Below are 27,696 nucleotides of genomic sequence, written 5' to 3'. Positions count from 1 at the left end.
TGTGGTTCAGGAGAGCACTGCGGCTTGCGGTTTTGAGGGTTGATGGAACGCGATTTGATCAAGCTTGAGGGCGATGTATGAGTGGTGCCTTTGGGCGTGTGGGCCTTAGGGATCCACAACCAGGTATTTCCCTTGTAGTAGCCTTGCACACGTAAGAGGGCTTTAGGGATCCATCTTTGCTTGATCATGCAACGCTTTCTGTTACTGTGTCTTGGCCTCCTAGGGCTAGAGTTTTTGGTCCTATGAGGGTATGAGTGTCGACTTCTAGGCAACGATTGTTGTTGTTTGGGCTTCCATTAAAATTTAGGCTATTGAGCCTGATGTTTTACTATTGTGGGTTGTGATTCTTGGATTTTGGAAGGTGGCGGCCGCGCACTATCCCCCTCCATAGGTTGGTCATGGAGAATTCTATCGGTGGCTTTACAGGCGGAGATGAAGTTGTGCAGCCCTTGCTCAAAGCTATGACAATGCGAATGTTGCCTATTGTGAGGTGGATGTGCTGCGACTCATAGTCAACATTGCAGTGAGTCTTCTTTTTGAAGGTGCGTCCTAACATCGACTCCGTGTCTGCGTCTTTAGCATTTGGCAACACATAAAAAACCATTCTGATAGTCTCAGACTCGATAGAAACGGCTAGTTTGCACTTGCCGAGGAGTGCATAGGAATGGGCCCCATATGGGCTTAATTTAGCATTCGTGGGCTGAAGTGGTGGGCTGCCAAGTTTGGTCCAATGATCGTGAGTTAGGACATTGCAGTCTACTCCCTCATCGATCGGAGCGTTGAAAGCGCAGGTTTGTTTTTGCAGTGACCCTTATATGGAGGTATGCGGGCTCTACGGCTTCCTCATCCTCATCATCAATCTCCATGATTGTGGCCACTCGTACTTTGACAAGCGGTTCCAACATTGGGGGCTCGTGTAAAGGGTGGGTGGGAGGGTAGTACTTCTTGACACGAGTGCCATTGAAAAAGCCTATTCCCTCACCATCAAAGGTTTTGAGTTTGCCATTGCCTGTGCTACTGATCGCACAAACCTTGAAGGGTCTAAGACCTCTGAATTTCATTTTTTGTTTATGTCCCTTAACTGAGTAAAGGAGCACTAAGTCACCCTGTTCGAACTCGCGCTGCTTGACATGCTTGTCAAACCAACTCTTGCATTGGGGTTTCTCATAGATAAGCGCGTGGGGGGCTAGAAGACGAGTTTTTGATAGGTGTTCAAGCTCGACCAGGCATTGCAACCATGTCTCCTTCCCTTTCCATCGTTCTTGAAGGGCTATTCTCAAGCTAGGAACAAAGAATTCTAAGGGTAGGATTGTGTCTGTTCCATAGGTCAGCCTGAACGGGGTTTGGCCGCAGCTGTTTTATAAGCTGTACACTAAGCCCACAAAGCTGCCATAAAGAACTACTACCCTATCGCCTTTCTTGAATTTCGTGAAGCATTAAGGGAGGTCCTGCGGCTTTCGCTATTCTTTTGTTCGTGTATCCCTAGGTTGCTTTTCCTTTTCCTGCCTTAATTGTCCGCGCCTCAGGTGGAGAGGTAGGTCCCCCTTGGTATGTGTGGTCGTGGGTGGCCTAGGGATCTCTGGATCACTATCCAAACTAACTTCCGATTCAGAGTCAAACCCTCCATCTTCGCTAGAAGAGGTGGTCTCCCCTGGTGGCCGCAGTTCAGATGGTGATTTAGTCCTAAGCATTGATGTCGTTCTTGGCTGGGCTAGGCCTACTTGCTCAAGGTCTATGGCTCTTACGTGTTCCAACCAAGTGCGATCACATTCCATGAGCATGACTCCTTGCTCTACCCTAAAGGTCTGCCTTTTCTACGGCTTGGAGTCTGCTCGTATCTGCTCAATTTCTTGTCCCTCAGTGTCATATTCTACAATATCTACCTCACCCTCACTCTCCTCACTGAAGGATTGACAGACTTCGTATTCCTTGCTAGAATCTTTGTCATCCGACTGCTCGTCGTCTCCTAGGGTTTGGTATGTCTCGTGTCGTTGGTCAGGAACTAGGGCCCAATTCTACATGAGGTTAAAATCATGCACCCTAGTCCATTGCCACTTGGATTCCTCTAAGAGATCCTGGAGTGGTTTGAAGTTTTCAGCTAGATTGCCAGCTAGCTTGTCCGTTAGGTATTCCAGTATCCCCTGGAGTTCCCTTTTGTTGGAAGGTACTTGGAAGGTGACAGGCTTAGACCTTCCATGGAGGCTTCATGCCATCATGCAGACTGGTGTAGAGAGTGCTTCATTAGACTTGCCGATCGTTTTGATGGCTTGCTCATACGCCTCATGATCTGAGAATGGTAGGTTGATTGTAGCGAGAATGTGCATTCAATCCTGCTCATCCTCTGGGCATGGGATATACTTGGTCAAGGGCCCATAGGACTTCTTGAGCTAAGTGTTCCCCTTGAGCATAGCAGAGATGGCGTCTAGGTCGACTGGTGAGGTCTTCCAAATATCCATTTCTATTATTACAGCATCCGTTCTATTTCCAAGGAAGATCAAGCCGTTACCCCAATCTTCGATGACTCTAGCGTTGCGCATCCAAGGTTGGCCTAATAGGATATTGTAGTCCACTCCCTTCATGACTATGAAGTCAACAGAGAACTGGACACTTGCGATCTTCACTGGCCAATTCTTAAGTACCCCGAATGGCTTCACTCTCATACCGTTTGCTAACATGACATGGAACCTAGCAATTTCGAAAGGTAGGTTTCCCCAAGTCTGGAGCACTGCATGGCTAAGCACACTAACCCCAGCTCCCATGTCTACGATTCCCTTTCTTGTTGTATCACCTAGGGCTAGGACCGGTAAGACCGCGTGCATCTTAGAGCCTTCCCAAAAGGCATTGATGTGCAAGGATTTAGGCACGGAGTGCAGCGCCAAACTTGGTAATTGCATTTCTGCATCATGGTCTTGAGGGTTTGCCGTGACCTGCTCTTGTGACCCTTCAACCCACTGCTTAAGATCTTGCCATTGGGTAGGATGTTGCCTAAGCAGATTTCCCAGGCTAAGTGTTACAGGGGTAGTCACTAGCGTGGTCACGAGATTGTTGGATAATCGCCCTCCCACCGAATCGAGATTGTTTGGGCCAATGGCTGTGACTAATCTGCAGCTCTGTCGCATCAAGGCTTGGTCTTAGCGGCACTGCTTGTGGCGCAATTGCTTCTGCCGACTTAGGTTGAGGTGGTGATATTTGCATGCTTACACTGGAGAGATCCTTGATCTCGTCCTCTATGATGGGCTCTGCGTCCTTGAGATGCTCTTGAGCCTCCTTCACCCATTCCTTGACCTTTTCTATGGCCTCTAGCTGTCGCTTCGGATGCGGGTATTCCCCTACCCTAGCGCTTCCCTTTTCGACTGTCCTAGGGGCTGAAGTCTTTGCCTCTATGTCTAAAACCTTCTTTCCAGCAGGCAAGGTCGTAGCACCCTCGGTTTTTAGTGCGACTTTAGCTTCCAATCTCTTCTTATTCCGCCTGCGGCTTTTCTTTCCTATCAAGGTCGCATCAAGATTGCTAGGTCGTGGCAGAGAGATGCCAGCCTACTTCGTTTGGGCTCGGGTCATGACCCGCAACGGAATAGGTGTGGCCTCCCCATCAAGGTTTTTGACACCAAACAACCCCAATGGGACAGATGGCATGTTGGCTGAGATAGAGGATGGCTTTTGCTATGGGCAATCTACAAAAAGATGGGTAATTCTACACTCTGTGCATCTTTGGTCAGCCTTGTCTCTGTTTTGCTGCTCTCTTTCAGGGCAGCATGATGAGACATGGCCAGGGTGACCGCAAGTCGAACATGTGACTAGATCTTGCATTTGCCCTCCTAGGCCCCTACCTTGTCCCCTTCCTAATGCCATCACCGGCACAGGTCAATAATCCATGAGGATTGCGTTGCCCTCATTGTCGTGCGAGATGTAAGGGCATATGTAGGTCTCTTCCTCATTCGGCTCCTCCACGTAGTGGACTAGAGCGTCGCTCGGTGGATGGGTCACATAAGGACCAGGTGGTCTAGGAATGCCTATAGGGTTTATATCCATTCTAGGGACGGCTGGTTTCATATCCTTAGGCGCGGGAAGAGCCAATGGGGCTCCCCTTCTGAATAATGGTTGTGGCCTGTTTGCTAGGTAAGGCTGGCCGTAGGGTTGCAAGTATGGAAGTCTTCTTGGTAATCTATAATGTGTGACATCATGGCTGAATGTACCGCAGTTAGCACAAGGTCTTGACCGACTGAAAGAGCAGTTTCGACTGAAAGAGCAGTTTCGAGTTTTCCACCACAGTACACACATTGGACATGTGGGCATGTTGGTCGTCTCAACATGTCTTGCAACTTGGCTAATTCCATCTTGACCTCAGCGAAGCCTTGGTCCTTCTCGGTGGCCTTTCCCTTATCTTGGGATGATGGGATTGACCGCTCACTAGAGGCTCACGTTCTCTCTGAGCTTCGAGAGTTGGTCTCCTCTAGTTTTGAGCTCCTGGAGCTTCGCTCTTTCAACTGATCATCGACTCTGATGGATTCCTCAAACACTCTAGCTACCACATCCCGCTACTACTTGAATTGCCTACCAAAGCCTTATATAACTCCTCGTCTCGAATTTCACTGATGAATACACTCGAAACTGCTCTTTCAGTCGGTCGCTCGTTTAGAGGGATTCTCTTAAAGAGACTCCTCACATGGGTCAGTAGTCGCGGATGTTCTCCTTCTCTTTTTGCTTGATGTTCATCAAGCGTACTAGTTGGTTATCCGAGTATCCGGGCTCGGCGAATCTCTTGACGAAGAGATTCTTGAGGTCATTGAAGTTGGCTTGCTCTACAGCATCTAAGCTCGTATACCAAGTCCTACCCTTATTTCCTAGGCAAAGCCCGAATGCTTGCGAGCGTTGAGCTTGGTCATTGAGGCCGTTGGCTTCACAGACTTGCTCAAACTGCTAAACAAAGTTGTATGGGTCGTCATGAGGTTGGTACTTATCAAGTTGCTTGTCAACAATCGGTATTTTGGCCTAGCTCTTTGAGCCTGGGTTCGCCCCTAATCCTGCGAGCAGCGATATTGCTAATGTGGTGGCACTCTGCTCTACTGCTCTATTATCGAGCAGTCGTTTCATGAGAAGCTCGTTCAATGTCAAGTCTCCCTCTAGTGCTCTCTCATGGTCAGTTTCGGCCAGCCAAGTTCAGCACTCGCTGCACCTCATGCAGCTCCATGCTTTGCCTTTGGCTCCTAGCCTGTTGATCCCTATTGTACTCGGCTATGCCCTACAATGCTTTGCCGGCTAGCCTTCTCTCCTCTTCTAGATCTGCGATGATTGCGTCTGCTGTCCTGCCGCGGTGCTCGTACCCGGCATGCGCGTCATAACTGCTCACTAGCTGTTGTTGTTGAATAGCATCTGGAAATACATTCAAATCGAGCTCCTCATTAGACCGATGGTCTGAGCTCTCTTCCGTCATGGTTGAGTTCTCGCGCTCCACTATGCTATCAATCAGGTTGAATAGACTTGACAGATCTACGTCGTTGGCGCTCCTTGCTTGGTCTTACTCTACGCTTTGATGGTTTGTCTATGTCTTGCTTCTCTCCTGCTGGTGGGTTCCTTGAGTGGTTTTATCTGAGTGAGTTCCTTGACTTATTGAATACAGTCCTCAATTTATGATCACTTAGTGTGTGTCGTTTCTCGTGTACTTGTGGTCAATCAGGCTTTCAACTCTCTTATATATACTTCAAGTGGTGCGGACTTCAATGTGAGTGCGGCAATCAATCTCTATATGCTTATGTCCTCTTGTCTTGTCTCGAGTCTGATAAGCTTCGTTGCTCAAGTCCTGGCCATTCTAACAGGTTCTAGGGTCTGCGCTGCTTCTTGTTGTTCACTCGAGGGTCGATCATAAGTCCTATGATTGGATTACCATTCTCAACGCGGCAGGTCGCTGGGGAGTGCTCCAGCATTGTTCCCTTGTCCCTTAGTCGTGACTCCTATGTCGGGGACTATCTACAAGGCGTTTGCTATGTTGTCCTGGAGCGGGTTGTGCTTCCAGTCAGTCGTGGGGGTCAATTTTTTATGTTTTCTTTTTTTTTTCCTAAGGGTGTGCCCGATTCTAAGAATCGGACGTCCGATTTACTAGTGGTCCGATTCTCATAATCGGACCAAGTGGGTCCGCATTTGAGCTGTCTGAGGGGTCAAGTGTCCGATTTTTGAAAATCGGACAAGTGGTCTGATCGGACCAGGTGGTCCGATTGCTGACGTGTCCTAATCAGTGGGTCCAATTCTACAAATCGGACAGGGGTGGATCCGATTGTCTCGATCAGACGAGGCGTCTGATCGGACAAGTGGTTCAATTTCCTATGGTCCGATTTCCCAAATCGAACGGGTTGGTCCGAGCGGTCCGATTGGACAAGATGGTCCAATCCAACGGCTGTCCAAGCATCCGAATCTCAGAATCAGACGTCCAATTCTGGGAATCAGACACTGGATTGGGTGTCCAATTCCGCCGACCCGAATGCACTTTTGAGCATTAAATCGAAAAAAATCTTAAGATATTGATTATTACAAGCCAGAAGATTCAATAGGAGTGATGCTGGAGTGATGGGAAAGAGATCTATATACCTGTGGATCGCCGATAGCAACGTAACTCCTCGCACCGATCGATCGAAATGGGTCACCCAAGCTCTCTCTCTCTCTCTCTCTCTCTCTCTCTCTCTCTCAACTAGTTGCAAATGAGGATTTCCTTTCCCTCCAAGAACTTATACCCCTAGTGAACATTACCCGGATGTTACCGATCACTCTCCTTGTGATTTCTGCACATTCAAAGGAGCATTTCCTCCATTTTCCACTTGTTTTCCCCCAATTTTCTCCCTGTTTTACAACAGTAAACCCTATGCCTCTCAGATGCGATTTCCTAATGCTAGCCTATGCTAAATGCAACAAAAATCAAAAGCAAAAAATTAAAATAATTTCTCCATGTTTTCCAATCATCAAACAACCAAAATATCCCAAAATACTTGTTTTGAAGATCAAAAACACCCAAACTTTCTACCTATCTCAAGCTCCGTTTCGCGGATGAATCCCCTACTACGATGCTCGATATGAGGCGTGCAAGTGCTCAAGCTTGAATCCGTTGGTCTTGAAAATAGAACCAAAATGTGGGAACTTTTGCTCAACCTCCAAGACCCATTGACCGTTTATTGCTTCAAGCATTCCAAGCGAGCTCTAATGGCTATCTCTCACCTAGCTGACGTGCCGTCGATCCTACAAGTGCAGTGAGATTACCTTGATGCTTGATCGAGTACCCTCCTCTCTCTTGCACTTGTTAGAAATCAAGCTCACCGTTAGTGTGTCTTTATCTATGACCGACATCTATGACAGCTAGAGTGTGCAGCTGTCTACATGTGACTACATTAAATAAGTCGGGTTAGTAGTCAATTAGTATTGACCTGACTAGAGTTAGTCTGTCTAGTCTACACTTACACTAGGTCACTTTATCTTTGTATTGTGTGTGCTTTTGAGTGTTAGTGTGTGGAACATGAAGAAATGACTTTGAGAGCCTGAAGGCTCATGACAATAGAGTTTCCCTATCTCTCTCTCTCAACTTTGAACATGGTATCAGAGCTTGACTTGGTGGACCTCTTGGAGCAGGAGGGAGTGAAGATGATCTGCAGTTGAAGACTTGTGTCATTTGTCAAACAGGATGAATGCCATTGTAAAATGAAAGGTATGCATTGAGTGATTACCTACTCTATGGTTCAAGCTACAGGTTGTCGCTTGTTTAGAGCCTTGTGAAGGGGGTATTAAGCACTAGTGTGTGCTCCATCAGCATCAACCTCATCAAATCAAGCTATTGGAGCAGAGGGTAGATCTGCGCAAACTGTGCCTGGTTCTGCAGACATCTTCATGGGCTGGAAATATCACATGCAAGTAATATGAGGTGGCTAAATGCCTGACAGAGGACTAATGGAAAGTAGTAAGTCTTGAAGAGTACAAGGTGTGAATGCTTATGTGAGAGCTCACTTATGAGCTGAAAACAAAGATTACAGGTCTGTCATAAACAGTGGCCTGCTGTATACAGCCACTACAAAGCATATACACTTGTCTGGCATGAGCTTGAAGCACTCATACATACCCAGAAGCATCACTAGAGCCAAGATGTATGTCAAGAAGCCATATGTACCGGATGTAATGCATTTGAGCTGAAGTTGCTCACTGAAATCACTCAAATCTAAAGTATATTAGTGGTTAAAAACTATCATACACAGTTAATGACAAGCATTGCATATTACTGAAGCGATACAGGTCATCTTGGGGGTTCTCTCATCTATATGAACTGACCTATACATGTTGAATGTATGGAGGATTGAAGCAAGCAATGAGCATAATTGAAAACTGAATTCTGAAGTTGAAGTAAATGCAGTCACACTGTCTTGGTTAATTACAAATAGTTCATGATGTTTATGCCATTGGTCAACGAAGACAGGTTGTCTATGCCTACTCAAATACTCATGTATTGAACTTGCCACTACAAAGTAAATGTATAACATGATTGGAAGACATTTTGGAGCTTCTTGGAGCTTGTTATGCTGAATTTTGGTTGACTGCAACCTGCAACTGAATTTGTTGACACTTATATGTGCTAGTTATGCACTATTATGTGCCTCTATGCTCATGTCTTGACTGCCAAATGTACTAGCAGCTATCTGGGAGGTTTTGTGCCTCTATGCTCATGTCTTGACTGCAAATGTACTAGCAGTTATTTGGGAGGTTTCGGAACATGTATGACATGATTACCACTCAGTTTTGGACTTGAAATTGCTGTTGGTTACTCACAGTTTACAGTTTTCAGACTGCATGTATGTACCTTGGCAGTGAGGTTACAGAAGCTTAAGTTGAAGCAAACACATAGCTTATGTATTGACAGTTATACCTACAGTTGAGACCACTTATTTGTGGGCTGTTTCGGGGTGTCAGTGGGCTGAAGTACCCTGTTTTTTTTCTACAATTTAGTGCAGAAAACTGTCATAAACTGTTACGGACTGAACTTGGTCAGTCATACTTATTGTTCTGCAGGGAGTCAGGCACTTGATAAACAGTCTATTGCATCATGGCTAATGCACATGGGACTGACAATATCACTCAAATAGTTGGAGAGAAGTTGGACAACAAGAACTTTGCATTATGGAAATTTAGAATGAAAAACTTTCTGGTTGGCAAAGGTTATTGGGATCTATGTACAGGAGATGAGGCTGCTCCTGAGTTGCCTGCACACAATCCAACAAATGAACAGAAAAGAGCTTACAAGCTATGGAATGAAAGAGCATGCAAGGTGCTGCATTGGTTTTCTTTATATATATCTGATGCTATGGTAATTCAAATCACTGGATGTGAGACTCTGAAGTATGCTTGGGACATACTGATGAAAAATTATGGAACCATGACACATGCAAGGAAGATCCAGTTGAAATAGTAGTTCAACAACTTGTCTAGGAATGGCAAGAGCATCCAGGTGTATACCATGGAGATTAAGACCATAGCTAATCAACTTGCTGCCATTGGCTCAAGTGTATCAGAAGATGATATGATTGTTGTTTCCTTGAATGGCTTAGAAAAAGAGTACAAAGCTTTTGACACTTCCATTTCTGTCAAAGAAGAGCCCCCTAGCTGGGAAGAGTTAGTTGCCTTATTGCTGCATGAGGAAGTCAAACTTGGTTTGAATACAGGTTCTAGTGCATCTCAGAGTAGAGACATTGTATTATACTCTAGCCAGCGTGGTAGAGGATCTAGAGGTCGTGGTTCATTTCGAGGTCGTGGTGACACTCGTAATGCTTATGGACAGCAGCAATAGCAGAGTAATTGGCACGGTGCAAATACACAAGGCCAGCGTGGATCTGGCAGGTTTAGAGGCAGGGGGAGATCACCCTGAGGTAGAGGTGGTGGATCTGGCTCATGGCAGTCATCTGATCAGTCCAACAGGGACAAGGATTGCCATTATTGTGGCCGGTATGGGCATATTGCAAAGGATTGTTATAAGAAGCAGGGAGATATGAAGGCAAAGGACAGACAGCATGGGCATTATGCATCTTCCAGTGGTGCTCATGATGAGCCAGTTGATAGACTCTTTGCCATGCAACATGTATCCAGAAATGCATCGAGACATGATAGAGATGATAGATGGTACATTGACTCTTGAGCGTCAAACCACATGACACCGCATGGAGAGTGGTTTGATGAGATGGTTGCGGGTACACATGGTCATATATGTACTGGGGATGACACCCGACATGACATAAAGCATAAAGGGATTTTTCCTTTTATGATGCTTGATGGCAAGAAGAAAGGCATGCATGATGTATTACATGTACCGACCATAACAAAGAATCTGTTGTCTATGGGTCAAATGACAGAACACAATTTGCAAGTGAGGTTTAACAAAGATGGGTATTTCATTTAGGAGTATGGAAATGGTTGCAAGTTAATTGCCAAGGGCAAAAGGGATGGCAGGATGTTTACATTGGATGCGACCATTCCGGGACTTAAGGCAGCCATGTTTGCTCATGATGAGAGTGACATTCGGGATGTAGAGATTTGGCATAAGCGGATTGGACATGTCAATGTACAAAAGCTAAAATCTATGCAACAGAAGGAAGTAGTACTTGGATTACCTAAATTCAAGTATAATGATTTTGGTCACGTATGCCCTGCATGCAAGTTTGGAAAGCATGCACAGTTTCCTTTCATGAGACATGTAAAAAACAGCACTAGGCCTTTATAGTTGATGCACTCTGATGTCTGGGGTCCTTCACATAATGCTTCTTTTGGCAGTGCACGGTATTATGTCTCATTCATTGATGATTTCAGCCAGGTACACTTGGCTTTATATTTTGAAGCATAAGGATGATGTGTTTGATGCATTCAAAGACTTCAAGAAGCATGCTAAAAATGAATTGGGCTGCTACATATCATGCTTGAGATCAGATGGAGGAGGTGAATATGTCTCAAATTACTTTGATAGGTATCTTGCTAAATATGGGATCAGAAGACAGCTCCCATGTAGTTATACACCGCAGCAAAACGGTGTTGCATAGCTTACTAACTTGAAATTTCAACATGCTTCTCTACCACTAGTTGCCCTAACTACATCTTATCTTGTTATGACTATGGTGCATCATGGGCAACACCTTGCTGACCATTTTTAGCATCATTTCTCGCATTTTCAAAAGTATTTACAGTAGATATTTGTTGTTGTCCAGCACTGGGCAGAGTTTGCTCTCCAACATGTACATCTTCTTCCTAAAAACAACCCTTCTAACCTCCTCTGCCTTTTCAGGTTGCTTATGCATGCAATCTTCATAGAAGATAACATCATTGTTGTGTACTACTTTCCTTTTCTCTGTACCCCATTTTACCCTCATCACCATATCCTAGGAAAATGCATTTACAGGAATTTGGCTCAAGTTTGCTGCATTTCTTTTTACAAATGTGAATAAAAACCTCGGAACCAAACACTCTCAAGTGAGCATATGAATGTGGCTTACCCGACCACTTTTCATGAGGGATTCTTTCCCTCAAAGACCTATTTGGTTGAGTGATTGATCAAGTGAATCATTGGCATAAAAACCTCTGCCCAAAAGCCATGGGGTAATGCAGCATGAGGCACCATAGTGCACACCTTATCCTGAATGGTCCAATTCATATAATCTGCAACTCCATTTTGGGATGGATTATGAGAGGCAATGAGCTTCCTCTTTATCCCTTTACTATCACAAAATTCATGAAAGGATTTGGACACATATTCCCCACCATTGTCAAAGTGAAGGCACTTAAGTGTTTTTACCAATCATATTTTCACTCAGTGCCAAGAATTTCTTAAATTTATCTAGAGCCTCGTCCTTGCTACAAATAGGATACACCCAAACTTTGTGTGTGGCATCATCAACAAAGGTGATAAAGTATTTCTTCCCCCTAGAGATAGCCCTGGCATCTAACATACATTTGAGTGTACCAACTCTATATGAGAATATTTCAATAAAAGAGACCTTTTATATTAATTCAAGGCATGCTTACCATAGACACAATGATCACAATGATAATAATGAGCATACCGCAAACAAGGTAAATAACCCAAACAAGAGAGATTTTTCATTCCGATTTGAGTCATGTGTCCCAACTAACCATGCCATAAAGAAACAGTTGGGCTACTCAGTTGTGGAAATGAGCATACCGCAAACAAGGTAAATAACCCAAAGAAGAGAGATTTTTCATTCCAATTTGAGTCATGTATCCCAACTAGCCATTGTTGAGATATCGAGCTCCACTTGTGATATGCCAAGGTGACCGTTGTGCATTTATGTCACTGACTTGTTAGCTGCAGATGCGGTTGGTACACCGCCCATGAATAATAGCTAGATGACAACTATCCTTATCTACTCTAGTTCGTGGCTCAGTTAGTATGCCACCTTAGTTAGTTGAGTTTGGTTTGAGACCCATATATAGGGTTCTTCTATTTCTTTGTACTAGAGTTCTTTTGGCTTACACAACTAAGAAGAGGAAAACTATTTTGAGCCTCCACCTGTGTGTGTATCCCTCCATTGTGCAAGCAAGAAAGCTACAAGTGAGACTCCTTCCTTCTCTCCCACAATCTTGACATGGTATCAGAGCCTTGTTCGTGGTAAGGAGATCAAGAAAGTAAACCAAGTTCGCGGTGTTCTGGTAAGAGGACCAGTGTTGCTTTCATTTTTTTGTTTTGGGAGCAAGTCTCTACAGATAGCACAGCCAAAAAGTGTAAGAGTGCATTGTCTCAGATTGAGACACCCTTCTCGGTGTTGCTCTATTTTTTTTATTTGAGGCCATTTTGGGGCCTGTTTTGGAGGTGGAGGTTTTCTGCATGCACTCAGGAAAAGGCCCTGTTTTATGCTGTGCGACCACTGGTCTACAGGTCGGTGAAAAGTTACTATAGAAATTGCATCGTATGCTTGTGTGCATAGACATTGGGAGTTACAGAATCATCCTTGTTGCCTGTTAATGCAAAATTGTCACTAGGAAGTGACTGTGTGGTTACATACCACTTTCATCAGTTTTACAGATTTGCCTGTGTGAGGCTGAAGCTATGTTCTTTGCAGTGACAGAATTTTTTGCAGTGTTCTATAATGGCATGTGATTCTCTTTCACAGATTGTCACTGAAAAGCTTGAAAAGAACAACTTCCAAGCATGGAAGTTTAGAATGACGAATTTCCTTATGGGAAAAGGATATTGGGAATTTGTTGCAGGAAATGAAGAAGAACCAGTTCTTCCTAATGTTCCCAATCAATAGCAAATGCAGGCATTTAAAGCATGGCATGAGAGAGCCAGGAAAGTTATGTACAGGCTGTCTATCAGCATTTTAGACTCTATGATTGTGCATATTCAAGATGCAAGTACGCCAAAGGAAGCATGGGATACTTTGTCAAAAATGTATAGCACAAATACGCAAGCTAGGAAAATGCAGCTCAAGCAAGAGTTGCACAATGTGCAAAGAGAAAATATGAGCATCAACGACTACCACATGAAGGTGGAGAAGATTGCAGATGCACTTGCTTCCATTGGGTCACCAATGGAAGATGATGATTTAGTTTCTGTGACCTTGAATGGTCTAGGAAAGGATTATGCATAGTTCCGAACATCCATTTCCGTCCGTGAAAGATTTCCTGATTTTGAGGAGTTGATTGCTCTTCTAATTTCTGAGGAGCAGAGAAATGGTGGTGCATCTTCTTCAGGAGGAACTTCAAAAGAAGCTGTCTTCTACTCAAATGCTGGAAGAGGTAGAGGCAGAGGTAGAGGAGGCTGATTTGGAGGCCGTGGTAGAAATCAGAATATGCAGCAAACTCAAGAAAACTAGTCCTATGGAGGAGGACGCGGTAACTCTAGAGATAGGGGGAGCCAAAGTGGTCGTGGTGGATGGCAGAGAGGCCAAAATGCAAACAGTAATGTTGAATGCTACTACTGTGGTAAAATGGGTCATATGGCTAAAGACTGCTATAAAAAGCAGAATGACATCATGAATGGAAAACTGCAACAAGGGAATTATGCATCTTCTAGTAGACAGGGTGATGATAGAAATGAGCATATGTTTATGGTGCAGCACATGAACAATTCTATGAAAAGTGTAGAAGAAAGCAACAATGTATGGTATGTTGACTCAAGTGCATCAAACCACATGAGAGGTCATGCAGAATGGATGGAGGATGCAAGGAAAATGGAAAAACCAGGATTTGTGGAGACTGGTGATGATACTGCACATCCTATTGTGCAGATTGGAAAAATTCCTTTGTCTATGCAGGATGGGAAAAAGAAATACCTATCCGATGTATTTCATGTCCCGAATATCACCAAGAATCTGGTTTCTGTTGTTGAGCAGGGCTTGCAGGTCAGATTTAATCCTCATGGATGATTTGTTGAGGATATGAAAAATAAAGGTCGCTTGATAGCAAAAGGAAAGAAGAAGGGCAGAATGTTTACGTTGGATGCAAACATGCCTGAATTGAGTGCAGCAATGTTTGCACATGGGACTGGTGTAGTTGCAAATATTGATATATGGCATAAATGCATTGGTCATGTTAATGTACAACGACTTACATCAATGCAAGCCCAAAATATTGTTGCAGGGTTGCCTAAATTCAAGGTTGCAGAAATGCATAAGGTATGTGAAGCCTGTCAGTTTGGAAAACAGGCAAGGAAACCATTTCCTAGACATGTTCAAGAGAGTAAGAAGCCATTGGAATTAATCCACTCTGATGTGTGGACTACTAAAGCTGTATCTCTTGGAGGCTGCCATTATTTTGTCACTTTTATTGATGACTATAGCAGAAAATTTTGGCTGTATTTTATGAAAAAGAAGAGTGAAGTTTTTGGGCATTTTAAAACCCTTAAAGCTATGGTTGAAAAAGAAACAGGCCTGCAAATAAAATGCCTAAGGTCAGATGGAGGGGGAGAGTACCTCTCAAATGAGTTTGCAAGGTTCTTGCAGGAGCATGGCATAAAGCAGCAATATTCATGTAGTCATACCCCACAACAAAATGGAATTGCAGAAAGATAAAACAGGCATATTAGAGAGGTATCTCGTGCCATGCTCAATGAAAAAGACCTGCCATATTTTACTGGACTGAGGCAATTGCTACAGCAGTCTACATAATGAGCAGGACTCCCACTGTAGCAATACATGGCATGACTACAGAGGAGAGGTATACTGGTAGGAAACCAGATATTTCTCATTTGAAAATTTTTGGTTGTATTGCCTATGTTCATGTGTCACATGAGTTGAGATCCAAGTTGGATCCAAAAGCTGAGAAGTGCATCTTTATTGGTTACTCTCTACAGCAAAAAGGGTATAGATGCTATAACCCTTCTACTCGTAAGTTTACAATGAGCAGAGATGTTCTTTTTGATGAGATGAGTAGCTGGTATAAACCAGTAAATGTGATTGGTAATGTAGATGCACAAAATGGTAATGCTGCACAGAATTCACAGCAGCAGTCACAAGATATTAGTGGACCTGGAGCGTCCTCTAGCAGTGGTTCACATTCTTCACCATGGACAGGCAGATTGAGATCAGGAGAATCTTCTCAAAGCAATGCAGATAGTGGTATGTGTTGGGGGTAAAGGCGCCTCCGCCGTGCCGCCCCGTGTATTACTACACTGACAGTACCCGCCACTGCACACTGCAGGTGGCGGGCGCCCGTCATGTCACTTTATTCTTTATTCTTTTAGTGACAGTTTGAATAAAGGAAGGCCCGGTCACACATTGTGACTGTTGGAGTTCCCATTTCTTGTCTCTCTCTTTCTTGCTCTTGCTCTCCCGCCATAGCTCGCGTGCAAGCTTCGATCCTTCTCACCTTTCAACTGGTATCAGAGCTTGGCATTCTCTTGCTCGAGCTCGACTCGGTGCTTCCCGACCTTTGCATCGACTCGCTTCACGCATTGGGTCTCCATCCCGGCAGCCATAGCCGACCTCTTGAGCTCCCGACTCTCCCCGGCTTCCCGAGCTCCATCCTGGCCTTCTTGAGCTTCATCAGGGCCTTGCCCTTGAGGTATTGCTTCAGCATTTGCAGGCATTTGAGTGTATTCTCAGATTGAAACAGGGCAGGAACAAAGGGCAGCCACTCTTCTTGAGCTCCATAGCTCATATCTTCCCTCCCCTTTGCATTGGGCCTTCATGGCTTGGTATGTGCCTACCTTGGGCCATCATTGAGCCCCCCATTACCCCCTTTTCAGCCCATGTGGAGCAGCAGCAAGTTCAGCACCAACAGGGCAGATTGCATCATTTTTTCCAGGCTGTGAGCACTCATCTACTTCAGCTCCACACTTGGCCATTGCTTCTTGCTCTCTACCTTGATCAAGAGGGCTATAGACTTCATGTTTGATGTCATTCAAGCTTTGGGCATTGGTCTTGATCTTTCGGGGCTGATTTCTTCAGATTTGGGACTGTCATAAACTGTCATAACAGGCTGAAAACAGGGCAGCACCATTGGCATTAGCATTTGTTGCTTATACTCCATTCCGGTTGTGCTATTTGATGCCCGTATGCGGTCTACATGATGCCTAGTGCCTTGGGAATGTATGCACATGATTATGCCATGATTTTGGCTTGAAATATTGGCTGATTTGGGACTGTTATTTACTGTTATACAGTGCTGGAAACAGGGCAGCCACACTTGGCATTGGCATTTAATGCTTATACTCTACTCCGGTTACCTTGTTTGATGCCCGTATGCGGTCTACTTCCTACCCGGATGTATTGGGGATGTATGCATTTGGTTTGACCATGATTTTGGCTTGAATTTGGGGCTGAAATCTATTGTTTAGAACAATAAATACATGCTGGAATAACAGTGGGCTGAAGGTACTTTACATGCTTTGGCACTTACCTACCGATACCGGATGTATGCTTTGAGCTTTGGCATGATATCTCTGACATTTGGGGACGACTTGGAGCATATGTATGAGATTATGGGATGCTTTTGAGCTTCGCATTAGCTCCGTCTTCACTGGCTTTTGGACCGACTTGGCATGCTCGTGGACCGCCTATGCCTCATGTCTCTGCTTGACAGTTAGGCTTTTGCATTACATGCTTTGGTTCATGACATATGCTATTTGGTTCGTGTATGCCATACCGACATTTGGAACTTGGATTTGGATGTATTTGAGCATTCCCGGCTTACTTGATCACTGATCTTGGTTGCTATTTGGATGTCATTGAGTTGACCGAGAGCTTATTTGGGCTTATGTATTGCTTCATGGTTAATACGACCGGTGCTTCATGTATGTCATGCTCTCTCGGATGCGCTTGATGCATTGACAGGGTCACTTATCACTGGTGCTTTCTCTTGGGTTGTTTGAGCTTCTGAGCTCGCTTTGTACGCCTTTTGTGCCAGTGGGAGCATTTTACATGCTTTCTTGACCTTTGACAGTTGCATGCTATTGGAGCACTTACATGTATTTGAAGCAGTTTATGTCTTGAGCAGCTACATACACATTGAGACTTTGGGATCATACTCCGATCTTTATGGATATGCATTGATGTACTCTTGGTTCACAGGATGCTTATGAGCTGAGTCTCATATTTGGATCTTTCTCTTTGAGCAGATACCTATTTGTGTCAGGTTTTGGCAGTTACAGGAACACTTTGCCTAGAGTGTCTAGGGGTGTGCCTTTCACTGGCAGATGTTATTTTGACATGCTTGGTGTTGAGCTCATGTTCTTTTCACTGTCATTGGCCTTGCTTATGTCCGTTTCATGCCGGCTTTGGACCTAGCATTGTTTGCTTGACATTGGATCCTATTTTGGGACAGTTTGCTCTCTAGACTGCATACCTGCAATTTATTACAGCAAGCAGTTATTGGTGGACTGAGGTGTACTTTTCATGCTGAAATATCCTGATTTGGTGTACCGCACCTAGTACTAAGTGGGCAGCAACTTTTGGCACACTTTGCTCGCCCTTTGGACCCCGTTTTGGTCATTTTTGGGCAGTTTCTGTAGTAAAACAGCAAGCAGTTTTGGACTGTTTGGGCATTTCCAGCCTGCATAATGGCGTCATCTTCGCATGATAGTGCCATCTTTAACATTACGAAGTTGGATGGTACCAACTATTCTTACTGGAAGAGTCAAATATGGCAGGTTTTGGTGCAAAAATCTCAGATTAAGCCACTTCGGTTGAGTGGGGAGCAGCCTGAAACTATGGACAATGACGACTGGCTTGAACTTGATGAGCTATGCAAGTCCACGATTGTATTGTCTCTCACTGAACAGGTACATTATAATGTATTTGAGAAAGCACAGAGTGCATGGGATCTATGGAATAAGATCAAGAATCTTTATGATAAGAAAAGTCCGGCGAGTCAGATGTACTGGTTGAAGCAGCTTATGGATCTGCGCATGAAGGATAATGCGACTATGTCTGCTCACTTGAGCCAGTTCCATGCTATACTGAAGAACCTGACTTCGCAGGATATCACCTTTGGAGAGGAAGTAACTCCTCTTTTCTTGCTTGGAACTCTGAATGAGTCATGGGATGTATTCCGCACTGCTCTTTGTGCCTCTAGTGCTACTCTAAAATTGGCAGATGTTGAGAGTGCTCTTCTTCAGGAAGAGGTGAATCGCAAAAACTTGGATGCCTCTCGTGGTAGTCATGCTTTGACAGTTAGAGGCAGGAATGACAGGTATGACCGTGGTAATGGCCAAGGCCGTGACTCGCAGAAGGGTCGGTCTAAATCTCGTGGTGGCAAGTCGCGTAGTAAGTCGCGTGGACGCAATGCAAATGTCACTTGTCATCATTGTGGGAAAAAGGGCCATATTAGACCACAGTGTCATGAGTTGCGCAATGATAAGCGCAAGGATAAGGGGAAAGATAAAGTGCAGGAGAAGTCCTCTGATCGCAGCATAGTACCTGCGAAGTCCAACGTCAAGATTGAGGAAATTAATGTCACGCAAACTGAGGAGTCCGATGGTGGTGATGAGTTTATACTTGCAACTAGTTCTTCTGATGCTTCACACTTGACTGAGACACCTAGTATGTATGCACAGTGCTGGTTATTGGATTCAGGTGCGTCCTTCCATGTGACGCCTTACCGTGAGTGGTTTCACTCTTACCGTACTGTATCTGGATCAGTCAAACTTGGAGATGACAGGTCTCTTGATATTGTGGGCATGGGTGATATTCAGTTGCAGTTTTCCACTGGCAGTTCATTTTTACTTAGGGATGTACGTCATGTACCTGCGCTTACGCGCAGTCTTATGTCTGCAGGACAGTTGGATGATACAGGGTTTCATGTCTGTTTTGGGGATTCTGCCTGGAAAATTACCAAAGGCAGACTTGTGCTTGCTAGAGGCGCCAAGGCTGGCAGCCTCTATCCTCTTGTTGTATCTGGATCCTCAGTTGACCATGTTTTGGCAGTGGGTTCTATCCCACATGTATCACTTTGGCATGCCCGTTTGGGGCATATGTCTTTGAAAGGAATGAAAATGTTATCTGGTTTGCAGTATCTTCCGCCTTTGGATTATGCATGTTTTGACTTGTGTGATCATTGTCTTTATTGTAAGCAGAATAGGTCTACGCATAAGAAATCGGGTAGGCCACGCATGAGTGAGCCCTTGGCATTGGTGCATTCCGATGTTTGTGGACCTATGCCTTGCATGTCTATGGGTGGCGCGAAGTACTTCGTTACCTTCATTGATGATTTTTCTAGGAAAGTGTGGGCTTATCCCATAAAGCAGAAGTCCGATGTCTTGGCAGTTTTTCAGAGATGGCTTGCTCTTGTTGAGAACCAGACTGGGTATAGGCTGAAATGCCTTAGGATAGATAATGGGGGAGAATATGTCTCGCATGCTTTTGAGCAGTTTTGTGATGACAGGGGTATTAAGCGTCAGTTGACCGCCCCTTACACCCCAACCCAGAATGGTTTGGCTGAGCGCATGAACAGGACTATTCAGGAGCGTGTGCGCTCTATGCTTAGCCATGCACGCCTACCCCCGAGTTTTTGGGCTGAGGCAGTTAGTACGGCAGTGCATGTCATAAACCGATCACCTTCCAGTGGACTGGATTTCCAGGTTGCAGAGGAAGTTTGGGCTGGTAAGCCACCCTCTTATGCGCATCTCCGTGTCTTTGGATGTGAGGCATTCTGCCATGTGCCCAAGGACAAGAGGAGTAAATTGGATCCAAAGAGCATTAAATGCATATTCCTTGGCTATGGTGAGTCAGGAGAGATGGGCTATCGCCTATGGGATCCGCAGGCGCGGAAAATAGTATGCAGCCATGATGTCGTCTTCCATGAAGACAAGATGCACAGGCAGCCTGAGAAGGTGGTTGAGATCCGCAGAGTGATCTTTCAGGAGAAGCCTAGAGCTCCAGCACAGCCAGTAGTACAGCCTGCAGCAGTTCCTCCACATGGCCAGGATGTTGGACAGGCAGTTAGAGAGGCAGCAGAGCCTGCGGTGAGACGGTCTGCTCGAGACAGACGTCCACCTGACAGATTTCAGCCCTCTATGCATTATGTTTTGGTTACAGATGCAGGAGAGCCTTTCACTTATGATGAGGCTATGCACAGGGGTGACAGTCACTCCTAGGAGAGGGCTATGCAGCTTGAGATAGACTCCCTGCATAAGAATGAGACTTGGGATTTGGTTGCCTTGCCTTAGGGCAAGAAGGCTTTGCCATGCAAGTGGGTGTACAAGCTGAAAAGTACCCCTGGACACCCCAAGCCGGCATACAAGGCTAGATTGGTAGCAAAGGGTTTTAAGCAGGAACATGGTGTGGACTTTGATGAGGTCTTCTCTCCTGTGGTTAAGATGACCACCCTGCGCTTAGTCTTGGCTTTGGTTGCACAGCTTGACTTAGATCTATATCAGATGGATGTCAAGACGGCTTTTCTACATGGGGACTTGCATGATGAGATCTATATGGATCAGCCTAAGGGCTTTGCAGAACCTGGCAGGGAGCACCTAGTGTGCAAGTTGAAGAAGAGCTTGTATGGCTTGAAGCAGGCACCTAGGGAATGGTATCATAAGTTTGATGCCTTTATGCAGTCACAGGGCTACAGCAGGAGTGCTATGGATCCGTGTCTTTACATGAAGAAAGCCCGTGATGGCAGTTTGCTTATCTTGGTACTCTATGTTGATGATATGCTGATAGTAGGGAAAGCTCATGATGAGCTAGATGCTCTTAAATCTCAGCTGAAGAAGAGCTTTGAGATGAAGGATTTGGGACAGGCCTCACATATACTTGGGATGCGCATTAAGCGCGATAGGCATCAGGGACTTTTGTATCTCTCACAGCGGGAGTACATTCATAAAGTCCTTGAGCGCTTCCGCATGCAGGACGTAAAGCCTATTGGCTGTCCATTACCTTCTTATGTGAAGGTATCACAGGCCGATTGTCCGCAGACAGATGAGCAGAGGGCCGAGATGGCCAAGATCCCTTATGCATCAGCCGTGGGCAGTTTGATGTATGCCATGATAGCCACTCGTCCAGATATTGCACATGCAGTTGGTGTTGTGGCACGCTATATGGCTACACCTGGCAGCAGACATTGGGATGCCGTGAAGGGTATCATGAGGTACCTGAAGGGCACAGCAGATATGTGTATTTGCTATGGCAGCCAAGATACAGGGGTCGTGGGGTACACTGACTCCGATTATGCAGGACATGCAGATAGTAGGAAGTCCACTTCTGGCTATGTATTCACCTATGCTAGAGGGGCTATCTCTTGGATGTCCAGGGTTCAGAAGTGTACGGCTTTGTCTACCACTGAGGCCGAGTATGTTGCAGCCACTGAGGCTTGCAAGGAGGCCATATGGTTAGGCCGTCTAGTTGCTGACCTTGGGATTGATGCTACACCTACACTGCATTCGGATTCTATGAGTGCCATTCAGTTGGCTAAGAATCCGGTCTTCCATGCGAAGACGAAACACATTGAGGTGAGGTATCACTTCATACGTGGTGTCGTGGAGGACAGGTCTGTTGACCTTGTCAAGATCTCCACTGACGAGAATCCTGCAGATTTGCTCACGAAGAGCCTCACTACTGAGCGCTTTGCCTTCCTCAGGAGGTTGATGGGCATTGGATGAGATGTCACCTTTCCTCATCCCTTGTACCTATGTACATTTGTACTGTCTTTTTTCTTTTTCTTTTCTCTCTCACTAGGGCAGATTCGCCTTTAAGTGGGAGGTTGTTGGGGGTAAAGGCGCCTCCGCCGTGCCGCCCCGTGTATTACTACACTGACAGTACCCGCCACTGCACACTGCAGGTGGCGGGCGCCCGTCACGTCACTTTATTCTTTATTCTTTTAGTGACAGTTTGAATAAAGGAAGGCCCGGTCACACATTGTGACTGTTGGAGTTCCCATTTCTTGTCTCTCTCTTTCTTGCTCTTGCTCTCCCGCCATAGCTCGCGTGCAAGCTTCGATCCTTCTCACCTTTCAGTATGCAGGTATCACGAAAAGGAAAAGAGAAGGTAGATCAGCCCATGTTTGATGTGAATGCAGGTCACTCTTATGTGGATGGTGAAACCAGTGGCTCAGAACAGAGCATTGATGATGAGTTGGGTATTCCTTCTATTGTTACACCTGGAGTAAGGAAGACCAGGGATGTTTTGAGAGCACCTGGGAGTGAACCTACTTTGCGCAGGTCTACCAAAGCTAGGTATCCTGTGGATAGGTTGAAATATGATGAATTTATAGCCATTCCCTATGCTTATATGGTCAAAGTGATATAAGAACCAGCACCCACTTCTTTTGAACAAGCCATGGGAAAAGAAAAATGGGAGAAAGCCATGGATGAAGAAATGGATGCCTTCGAAGCAAATGCTACATGGGAATTGGTACTTTTGCCTAAAGATAAGAATGCAATTGGTTGTAAGTGGGTTTATAAGGTGAAGCACAATGCAGATTAGTAGTCAAGGGGTATGCACAAACATATGGCATTGATTATGAAGAAACATTCAGTCCGGTTGCAAGGATGGCAACCGTAAGAGCAGTCATTGCTATGGCTGCATCAAAGGAATGGTCTTTACATCAGATGGATGTAAAGAATGCCTTCTTGCATGGTGATTTGCAAGAAGAGGTATATATGAAGCAACCACCAAGTTATGTGCATGTTGTTCATCGTGAGTTTGTTTGCAGGTTGAAGAAAGCCTTGTATGGCTTGAAGCAAGCACCTAGAGTATGGTCTGACAAGATAGGACACTATCTTGTCACTATTGGCTTTCATATTTCCAAGGCAGATTTCTCACTTTATGTGAGAAAAACAGAGAAATGTATTATGCTACTTGTCATTTATGTTGATGATTTGATTATGACAGGTGACAGTGATGAAGATATCCTTCATGTGAAAATGCTATTGAAGCAGAAGTTTGAGATGAAGGATTTGGGAGAGCTGCGTTATTTCTTGGGCATTGAGGTGATTAGATCACCAAGTGGGATACGGCTCTTACAGAGGCAGTATGGATTGGACATGCTATCCAAATATGGGATGACAGGCTGTAAGCCTATTTCAGTTCCTTTGGAGTAGAATGTGAAGCTGAGCGCAGATGTAGGTGAGCTTCTGGAAGACCCTACTATGTACACACGCAATTACCATGCCAGATTTGAGCTATGCTATTGGATTGGTAAGTGAGTTTATGCAGGCTCCAAGGAAACCGCATTTGGATGCGGCTAGACGCATACTCAGGTATGTGAAGTCCACATTGCAGTATGGACTACTTTATGAGACTGGGGTTCAGATACAGTTGCATGGATACACTGATGCTGATTGGGCTGGTAGTATTTCTGATAGACGATCTACCAGTGGATAGGTGTTCTCTTTTGGGAGTGCTGCAGTCACTTGGAGTAGTAAGAAACAGCCTACGGTTGCCTTGTCGAGCACAGAGGCTGAGTACAGGGACGCAGCAATGGCTGTATGTGAGGTAGCTTGGTTGCATAAGCTACTTTATGATATGCATCAGTCTAAAGATGGGCCAGTTGTCATTTATTGTGACAGCATGAGTAGTATACACTTGGCAAATAACCCAGTCTATCATGCTAGAACAAAGCACATTGAGGTGCATTATCACTATGTGTGGGACAGGGTTTTACTAGGTCTTATTGATCTAGTTTATGTCAGCAGAGAGGATCAGGTAGCTGACATATTTACGAAGGCATTGGGCACAGAGAAGCTGCGCAAGTTCAGAGACCTGCTTGGTGTGCAGGAATTGGGATTGAGCTTGAGGGGGAGTGTTGAGATATCGAGCTCCACTCGTGATATGCCAGGGTGATTGTTGTGCATTTATGTCACTGACTTGTTAGCTGCATATGTGGTTGGTACACCACCCATGAATAATAGCTATGACAGCTATCCTTATCTACTCTAGTTCGTGGCTTAGTTAGTATGCCACCTTAGTTAGTTGAGTTTGGTTTGAGACCCATATATAGGATTCTTCTATTTCTTTGTACTAGAGTTCTTTTGGCTTACACAACTAAGAAGAGGAAAACTGTTTTCAGCCTCCACCTGTGTGTGTATTCCCCCATTATGCAAGCAAGAAAGCTACAAGTGAGACTCCTTCCTTCTCTCCCACAATCTTGACAGCCATGCCATAAAGAAACAGTTGGGCTACTTAGTTGTGGAAATAGCATGGTTACACACACTCGATACATGTAACGGATACAAAGTATCACTCTTCAAACCTCTAGCAATGACCTTAGATCCCTTATAGATCTTCCAATTTCCATCACCAAAGGTGGTATGATAACCATCATCATCTAGCTACCCTATGCTAATCAAACTCTTCTGAAGCTAAGTTGGGGTACATGCCTTACATTATGAAGAGGCTAAAAAATGGTGAAAAACCAGTTGCATGTAGCGGATGTTTGCAATAACATATGCGTTGTTGTCCCCCAAGTGGACAACACCATGTCTACCCCCGGTGTAATCCAAAAACCACTCATGGTGAGGAGTAACATAAAATGAGACACCTGAATCCAAGTTTCAAGTATGCATGTCATCATTTGTATCTACTACCAAGGCATGTGTACTAAAGCAAGAAGAGACAAAGAGTACACCATTTTACTATTATTGCTCTCATGGCTGGCTACATTTACTTTTTCTATCTTGACACTGCTCTTCTTTGTTGGCTGACTATCCTTCTTCTCATTCTTGTTGTAATCAATCTTCTTACCATTCCCTTTTTCTTTCTTCCATTTATAGGATTCTTGGCTTGAAGTGACCCTTCTTGCCACAACAATGACACTCTACATCTTTCCCACGAGATTTACTACATCCTTTGCTTTTAGATTTCCCCTTCCGTCAAGATCTGCCTCTAGTATACAAAGCACTCGAAGACTTGTTGGATGCATTGTTTTGTCACATCATCTCTTCCATAAGCAAAGCACTCTCTACATCAAAATGTATCAGCATAGCATTTGAGTTTCTCATGGCTATCCTGGAAGTATCCCAACTTTCAGCAGGTAGAGTACCTAACAAATAGTAGCCTTAAACTCATCATCAATATTGAACTTCAAGGCAACTAGTTGGAATTAAACTTGATGAGGTGTATAGACATGGCTGTACCCTCTTTCATGTGAAGATCCATTAACTTCTTTGGCTAATAAAATTTACTTGTAGCACTCTTCTAAGCATACTTCTTCTCAAGTCTCTTCCAAACGGCACAGGTAGAATCCAATCCTTCTATGTTAAACAACAATGCATTAGAAACTAAAAGTTCAATGGTTGAACAAGCAAGTTGGAGCTCATCCCAATCCTCTTGTTCCAAGTCCTTTGGTCTTGTTCCCTCCTTCGTCTTGATAGGCTTCTTGCTTCTTTTTCACCAAGATATTGTAGTGCTGCTTTTGCCAAACTCCAATATTGTGTGTCCCTTCAAGTTCTTGATCTGCATAAGATGATTGCTATCATTGTTGCTAGCCATGATTGTAGCTCAAAATAACAAGAGAACAAGCCTAATCTATCACATAAGAGGTGCAAAAAACCAACTTGCAGTATAATTTCAAAATCTTAGTTCTCATTACTAATCATATTTTAGCACAACAGTGACATTTTAGAGCGGTAACATGCATATAGACATCATCAAATAGCAATAGACAAGTTGGAGCCCCAAGAGAGACACCAAAGAAAAGGGGATTCTACTGCAAGAAAATATATCTTGTAATATCAACAAGCTTTTGTTTCATTCTTTTGATGACCAAAACAAGGAAAAGAACAAATCTTCACACAAGATCATAGTAGATATCTCCCATGGATTTGATAGAATCAACCATAATCTTCAACATCTTCCCAGAATCCATCATAACAAATAAGAACACAGAGGAATACACCACTTTTGAATGGAAATCAATCACATAGTATTCATCTTCAATTTCTTCATAGTTTTCTCTCTCAATCTCTCATAGTAGATACATTGTTTTGATAGAATTTGCTATCTATCTCTCTCTCTCTCTCTCAATAGTACATAATCTCCTCACTACAATACTCAAGAATTGTATTTATTAATCCTTCTTAGGTCATGGATGTACCTCCCAAGAGGCATGGGAGGTATGAAAGTGCACCAAAGCCACTGCACTGTCTCTTCATAGCTCACTACTGTCACTATCACTTCAGTTTTCTCTTCAGTCTTTAGCAGCTACTTCTTCCATTTGTTTTAGATCTTTTGAACTTAGATTCATCCTTTCAAAAAGTTAGAAAACTTTCCCAATGTCACACATACATTCTATAGAACACTTACAAAAGATCTACAAAATAGAACAGAATAGAAACATAGTAGAGATATCTACAGAAGGTTTACAGAAGGTTATAGAAGGTCATCAAACAATAACAAATCCTCATAACTCATACTAAAACCATTCTAGACTATTAAAAAATATTCAATAAGCTTTCAAAAGATCTCAACCTTCATCAATCATCAATCCATGCTTCATATAGAAGAAATTAGAACAAAACAGAAGCTATACAAAAGGTATCAGAACCTCAGTAGAACCTATCAGAACATCACAGAGCTTCATATTTCCACTAAGAATTATCATGAGCTTCCAAAAAACAATCAATATCATCAAAAACACTCTCAAACACTTACAAAAACAACCAAACATCACTCAAAATCCATAAAAAATCAACCATTCAGACCTCAAAAACAACAAAAATCAATCAAAATTTCAGTCTTTTTCCACTCTCATTATATCCCCACACTTAGAAAGGAAGCGTCCTCGTGACCTAAGGAAAAGAAGAATGTAAGTTCAATAAAGAGCTAAATTTGATCTTCTTTAGTATCTTCAATAATCACCCAAGCACGACCCCAACTTGTCACCTATATCTAAGAAAGAATACTACTAAAGAAAAACATCATTATGCATTAACACATCTTATAAATAATAGAAAGTCATAAAAAATTTGTAAAGGATATAAGAGGTTCCTTAGCTTTGCATCGTAGGCTTGCCATCCACCATCACCATCAGTGTCAATAGTCGAAAAGAGAGCTCTCGAACAAATTATTCAACCAGTACGAACTCATCACATAAAAATTAATACTTCACAAACACAAAAACACCATTTGAATGGCACCTTTAAAAAAATATCGTTAGGAATCATAGAAGATACATTCAGGGGTATCAATGAAGATGATCCCTCTTGAAATCTTGATGATTACGAAAGTGATCCATGGATAAAGACTCATCTACAAAAGATTTTGGAGGATTCTGAAAGAATTGAAGGCAGTACATCCGTTC

The sequence above is a fragment of the Lygodium microphyllum genome, chromosome 14 (assembly GCF_053477565.2).
Source record: "Lygodium microphyllum isolate KBCC chromosome 14, Lygodium_microphyllum_v1.1.10, whole genome shotgun sequence".
Lineage (NCBI taxonomy): Eukaryota > Viridiplantae > Streptophyta > Polypodiopsida > Schizaeales > Lygodiaceae > Lygodium > Lygodium microphyllum.
Note: the sequence above shows the minus strand (reverse complement) of the source record.